This window comes from Choloepus didactylus, chromosome 24, assembly GCF_015220235.1.
Source record: "Choloepus didactylus isolate mChoDid1 chromosome 24, mChoDid1.pri, whole genome shotgun sequence".
NCBI lineage: Eukaryota > Metazoa > Chordata > Mammalia > Pilosa > Megalonychidae > Choloepus > Choloepus didactylus.
Window position 1 is genome coordinate 18,564,993 of NC_051330.1, and position 7,430 is coordinate 18,572,422.

Sequence of the window (7,430 nt, forward strand, 5' to 3'; positions counted from 1 at the left end):
CTTGAGTTATGCAACGTGTTCTTAGATTTTACACTGAAAGCAATAGCAACAAACAAAAAGTATATATAATTGGGACCTTCTCAAAATCAAAATCTTTTGGACATTCAGGATTTTGTCACAAAAGCGAAGAGACAAACTACTCAATGGTAAAAATATTTGGAAACTGTATGTCTGAAAAAGGTTTAATATCCAGAATATATAAAGAAATCATACAACTCAATAAAAATACAACCCAATTTTTAAAATGGGCAAAAGACCTTAATAGACATTTCTCCAAAGAGGATATAGAAATGGCTAAAAAGCACATGAAAAGTTGTTCAGCATCACTAGCTATTAGGGAAATGCAAATCCAAACCACAATGAGATATTTCATACCCACTTGAATGGCTGCTATTAAAAAAACAACATTACAAGTATTGGAGAAGATGTGAAGAAATAGGAACACTCATTCATTGCTGGTAGGAATGTGAAGTGGTGCATCCACTGTGGAAGACAATTTGGCTGTTCTTCTGGAAGCTAAATATAGAACTACCATATGACATGGCAATCCAAGAAGTAGATGGCCAATGACATCTGGAAAATCTAGTAGGTACATACCCAGAAGAATTGAAAGCAGGGACTTGAACAAATACTTGCACATCAATGTTCATGGTGTCATTTTTCACAATTCCCCAAAGTTTGAAGCAAGCCAAGTGTCCAATGTATAAACAAATTTTGGTATTTATATACAATGGCATATTATTCACATGTAAAAAGGAGTGAAGTCCAGATAATGTATCAACATGGATGACATTTTACTGAGTGAAATAAATGAGACACAAAAGGACAACTATTGTATGATCATGCTGATATCAACTAGTTATGATAAACAAACTCATAGATTTAGAGTCTAGAATGTAGATTACCAGGGGATAGATTGGGGGTAGAGAATGGGGAGCTGATGCTTAATTTGTTCAGAATTTCTATTTAAGTTAATTGTAAAGTTGGGAAATGGGTGGTAGCACATCACTGTGAGTGTAATTAAGAGCACCGAACAATGTTTGTGAATGTGGTTGTAGGTGGACGTTCTGGGTAATGTATGTTACTAGAAAGAAAGTTCGGAGATAAAACATGGGACTATATAAACTGTGATCCCTATTGCGTATGATAGATTGTGGTTAATAGTCCATGCACAAATATGTTCTTTCATGGAGAGTAACAATTACATGATATTTATACAAGGTGTTGGTAATAAGGTGGTATGTGGAAAAATACACCTACTGTAAACTATGGAGTTCCAATCACAGAGAACTCAAGACTGACAATCTACCTAATCAAGCCAGAACCTAAGCTGCACTGCAGGTCATCAGAGTTGTCCAGTCAGGAAGACTGCCCTTACCGAAGCTCCCGAAAAGGAAGGCACAGTCCTGCCTGGGCAAAGTCCTGTGCTCTCAATAATTATTGAAAATCTCTTACCCCCTTATTCTGGAAGTTCTTCATCATATATTCTATAAATTTGGTTTAGTCTTGAAGATTATCACCTTTACAAGGAATAATCAGTTAAAACCTTGCTTCAGTATGCTGACTTAATGAATGCACATCATGCCAAAATGGCTCTGGATGGCCAGAATATTTATAATGCATGCTATACTCTGTGTATTGACTCCTCCAAACTCACCAGCCTTAATGTGAAATATAGTAATGACAAAAGCAGTGACTTCATTCAGTTAGACCTTCCTAATGATGAAAGCATTCATCCCTTGAATTTCCCGTGGTGGCTGATTTCAGTACACCTGGTGTAATTTCCTCACCATATGCAGGGGCTGCAGGATTTACCCCAGCCATTGGATTTCCTCAAGATATGGGTCTTTCAGGCCCAGTTGTTACTGGAGATCTCAGTCCTCTCATAGTCATATTCTCTGCTGTCCCTGGAAGGATGGCCATTCCTGAGGTCAGTGGGGTGCCAGGAAATTTTATTCTCCTCATCACCAATCTCAATAATGAACTTATCACACCACAAGGGCTTTTTATCCTATGTGGAGTGTACGGTGATATACGTTGAGTGAAGGTTATGTTTAATAAGAAAGAAAATACCTTGGTTCAGAAGACAGATGCAAATCAAGCTCAGCTAGCAATGAACCATCTGAGTGGTTAGAGACTTTATGGAAAAGTTCTTCCTGTTACACTATCCATGCATCAAATAGTTCAAGAACAAGAAGACAAAGGTCTAAGAATTTCACCAAATAGTCCTTTGCCTCCCTTCCAAAAGCCTGGCTCCACCAGAATATCTTTTCACCATCAGCCACTCTGCTTATTTCCAACATCCCCCCTTCTGCTACTGTTGATGATCTGAAGAACTTTTTCACAGATGCTGGATGTTCAGTGATGGTTTCTAAATTCTTTCAGAAAGATTGCAAAAGGGCATATATTCAATTGTAATCTGTGGAAGAAGCAATCCAGGCCCTTATTGAGCTTCATAATCATGGGCTTGGAGAAAATCACAATCTCAAAGTTTCCTTCTCAAAATCCATAATCTGACTTTTCTGTGAAATTTCCTAAGACTGGACCATAATTTCAGTAAAACCTTCAGACATAGACAGAAGCAGCTCAAGACCAATTCTGCTTCTATTACACAAACAACTATTAAACTCTTGCTGAGTTTTATATTCAAGTACATTAAAAAATCAATGTGTTCTCTATTTCTTTTTCTTTCCTGTGCCAGTAAGTGATCAAAGGTTTGTTTTTTTTTTAGCACCACCTTTCTGTGAAAATAACCTTCAAGAAAAAGTTAATTTTCTATATAAAATTGAATTTCAAGAGGACAAACTTTCTTTAGTTTGGGTCCAGACCAGCCTTACACAATATTTCTAAACTCTGTACTTTGAAAAATTTAAATGTATTAACTTTAAAATTACTTTATGTAATTTAAATTACTATGACCAAGTTTTTAACTTTATGATTCATAAGTTTCTCCCTGGGAAATGATGATTATATTACTAACGTCAATTATTTGCCATATATTGGTAGTTATATATATAAATAAGTTTAGTTATATTGGGAGCAAATTTATATAAACTCACAGGTTTCCTTTTATTGATTCTTTCCCCTTGTGCTGGTTTGAATCTATTATGTCCCCCACAAAAGCCATGTTCTTTTAATCCAATCTTGTGGGATCTTTGGATTAGGATGTTTCCATGTACGTGTGACTAACTCAACTGTGCATGAGATCATTTGATTGAATATTTCCATGGAGATATGGCCCCACCCATTGAGGGTGGGTCTTAGTTAGGTCACTGGAGTCCTTTAAGAGGTTCAGGAAGAGAAACAGGAGGTGGAGCCAACTGAGATGCTTGGAGATGCAGACAGAGGGATGTTTGGAGATGCTAATCTAAGAGATGAAGCCCAGTGTTTGCCCCAGACAAGCTAAGAGAGGACCCCCAGATTCTTGGAGAAGAACATCCTGGGAGAAAGAAGCAAGGATGCAGAGGAGCTGAGAGAGCTGAGCTAAGGGAGACACCCAGAGACATTTTGGAGGAGGACATTTTGAAACACAACCCAGGAGCCAAGGACCAGTAGATGCCAGCCATGTTCCTTCCCAGCTGACAGGATTCTGGACACCATTGGCCATTCTTCAGTGAAGGTATCCTCTTGCTGATGCCTTATTTTGGAGACTTTTGTGACTTCACTTTTATGACTGTAAATTTGTAACCTAGTAAATCCCCTTTATAGAAGCCAATCCATTTCTGGTATTTGCATAATGGCAGCTTTAGTAAACTGAAACACCCCCACTGGAAGACACTTCTTTGAACAATGCATATCTTTAACTTTTTAAAACTATTTGGAGAAATTAAGTGGAAGCCAACCAGGATCTATTAAGATAAGAATAATTAATAGTTTTATTAGGAAAAATCATGTTTTAAATTTCAAAATGACACTTTTTTGTTGAGTAATATTATATGATTTGAGAAAATGTAAAAGGAAAGAGAATCCTACTTATAATCTATGTTTTTGCAGTTGTTTTTAGATTAAAAGTTTAGTCTTAAGGAAAATATTTAGGCCCATCACATGGTTTGACAGATTTTTTAAAAGTTATTTTTGGTAAGGTCTTTTAGAAAAAAATTAATCTCAAGGGTTTTTTGTACCACTCTAATTTCTAATACCTATCACTGTGTATTTGCTTAATTTCTTATGTGCCTTATTATGTGCTTGTGATACAATAAGTTAGAGTTTTATTCAAGTATCTTGAAAGCTGTATTGTAGGCTTGTGAGCATTTTGTTTTTCTTTTCCCTCTTTTGGTAAGGATTGTAAATATTTTAATTGAAATTTTAAATGGTTTTCAATATTTTTAAACTATTATATATTATATTCAAATTTATAGTGCTTTGGTGCAGAGTCAAGGGAGTGAATGGTTTTGGGAATAACTCAGTGCCCATCTGTAGGCCTCCTCACATTTGACTGATAATAGTCATTGCTGGCTATCGCATACCAATTTTGGGCTGTGAAATGCAATATCAGTTTCTGGATCTTGTCTAATCTTCATCACTCATCAGAATTTGTTTAAGGATTACTTGGTTTTCTCAGTATTCAAGTGAGAACTTGGTTTTTCTTTGCTAATATAACTTCATTTCTGAGTGCCCACATATTTGGTGTATGATAAAGTTGGTTCTTTCTCATACTTTCTCTTTCTTTTTGGTCAAGTGTAAGAGTATATTTTAATGTGTCTTCAGTAATTATATAATGTAAATTTATTTCTTTTTAAAAAGGAACTTTGCTTTTAAAAATTATTTCTTCAATGCATGATTAGATTTTTTTTTAAAAAAAGCAACAGTTGTTTTATTATGATCTCTCATGGTTCTGGACTTTGACTACACTCATCTGGGAAGTTCTTGCTTGGGGATGGTGGTGAGGGTCTCTCTTGATGCCAGAGTCAGATGATGGATGGGGCTGGAATCAGCTCCAAGGCTTCCTCACCGTATGTCTGTGTGGTGGTTCTTGATTTTGGCTGGAAAATCTACACACAACCTCTCCATGTGACCTGGGCTTCCTTACAACATGGCAACTCAGTTTCAAGAATGAGTGTCCCAAGAGAGTCAGTTTTCTTTTAACCTAGCCTTGGATATTACACAGCATCACTTCCTCCATCATCACAAGCCCTCCCAGATTCAAGGATGGGATCACTGACTCCCATCTTTCAGTGGAAGGAGTCCCAAAATTACATTGTGAGAGTATATGTGGAACGGGAGGGATCATTGAGCCAATTTTTAGGAAATGCAGGAAATTCGTTCTGCCACAGGCTGATAGCATGTAATAGTTCAAGGTACCTTGATTAGATCTTCTTTTCCATTTTTTACTTTTTTAATTCAATTTTTTGAAATGTATTCACAAACCATACAATCATCTCTACAGTGTACAGTCTTTACATTACCATTATATAGTTGTGCATTCATCACCACAATAAATTTTTCAATATTTTCAATACCACACAAAAAAAGAATAATAAAAATTAAAGTAAAAAAAAAGCCACCCAAAATATCCCATACTCCCCATCCCTCCCTATTATTCATTGACTTTTTGTCCTCACTTTTCTACTCATCTGTCAATACACTGGATAAAGGGAGTGGGAGCCACAAGGTTTTCACAATCACATGGTCACACAGTGTAAGCTATATAGTTTTATAGTTATAAAATCAAAAGTAGCAAAAATGCTACTGGGTTGCAGTTCAACAGTTTCAGTTATTTCCTTCTAGCTATTACAACACACTAAAAACTAAAAGGGGTATCTCTATAATGCATAAGAATAACCTCCAGAATAAACTCTTGACTCTATTAAAAATCTCTCAGCCACTGCAACTATTTTGTTTCATTTCTCTTCCCCCTTTTGGTCCAAGAAGACTTTCTCAATCCCATGATGCCAGGGCTAAGGTCATCCACATGAATCATATCCCATGTTGTCAGGGAGATTTACACCCCTGTGAGTCATGTCTCATGTAGCAGGGAGGGCAGTGAGTTCACCTGCGGTTGACTTAGAGAGAGGTCACATCTGAGCAACATAAGAGGTTCCCTGGGGGTGAATCTTAGGCACAATTTTAAATAGGCTTAGCCTGTCCTTTGCAGTAACAGACTTCATAAACACAAGCCCCAAGATTGAAGGCTCAACCTTCCAAATTGATAGCTCTCAAAGCTTGTGAAGATATCATTAATTCCCCAGGTGGGGAAGTTTAATATTTCCAAATTATCCCCCATCCCTCAAGGGGGCTTGCAAATACATTTTTATTCTCTGCACAAATTAGTCTGGGATGTATTAGGGTTCACACTACCTGTGCAAATCAACCAAATTTTACTCTCTATTCAAAGTTCCATGTTATTATGGTGTTTGAATAAACTGACCATCTAAGTTAAATTATATAGTGTGTTATAAAGAATATAGATTTTGCACCTGATAATCATCTCTTCTTCTGGTCTCACACAGTTGAAGTTTTAAAACACTGTCAGTACTGTCCTTTACCCTTTAGACTGTTTTGCCTTAGTCTGACCCAAGTGCATTTTGCTCATATCTCTAACTGAAGTCTCATCTCTTTTTTCAGACTCCTTAACATTTGCTGTATGGGGTAATGCTGACATGCATAGCTGCCAGACCCTGGCTCTGAGTCTCAGCTGTCACACAGATACCCAAAGTTCCAGGAACTGACCAGGTTATGTGCAAAGAGCTCAGCATCTCTGAATTTAGAAATAGCCCTTACAACCCAGGAATAGATGTAACTGCTGTAAGAGCTTACAATCTAGGAACCTTTACAGTAAGCCTTCCCCTGATAATCTATGCTGTCAGATTCAATTCTCAGAGATTGCACCCTATACTTAGTCCATATTAGTGAGGCATTATAATATTTTTCTTTCCATTTCTGGTTTATTTCACTCAACATACTGTTATCAGTGGCCATTCCCCTCACAACTTCTTTCTTGTAGCAGCTCAATATTCCATTGTATGTGTACACTGCTGTTCATCATTCCATTCATCAGTCAATGTACACTTAGGCAACCACCATCCACTGCAAATTGTGAATACTGCTGCCATAAACCCCACTGTGCAAATGTCCATTCTTGTCCCTCCTTTCAGTTATTCCAAGTATGTACCCATAAGGTTGCAGGGCCATATGGCAACCCCATGCTTATCTTCCTGTGGAACAACCACACTGCCCTCCATATGGGCTGCACCATTCTACTTCCCCATAAATGGTGACTAGGTACATCACTTCCTCCACATTTTCTTCAGCACTTTTATCCCTTTGTTTAGTTTTGGATGGTTTTATTCACACATCATACATTCCATCCTAAGTAATCAATCAATTGTTCCTTGTACAATCACATAGATATGCATTCACCACCACTATCTACAAAAGGACATTCCATTTCTTCTGCAAAGAAGGGAAGAGGCAAAAAGAAAAAAGAAAGA

The 7,430-nt window shown here is 37.1% G+C and overlaps 1 pseudogene; it reads left to right on the forward strand.

Moving 5' to 3' along the window:
- Positions 1–1,036: 1,036 nt before the first annotated feature.
- Positions 1,037–2,435, forward strand: LOC119519929 (annotated as a pseudogene).
- The last annotated feature ends 4,995 nt before the right edge of the window (positions 2,436–7,430 follow it).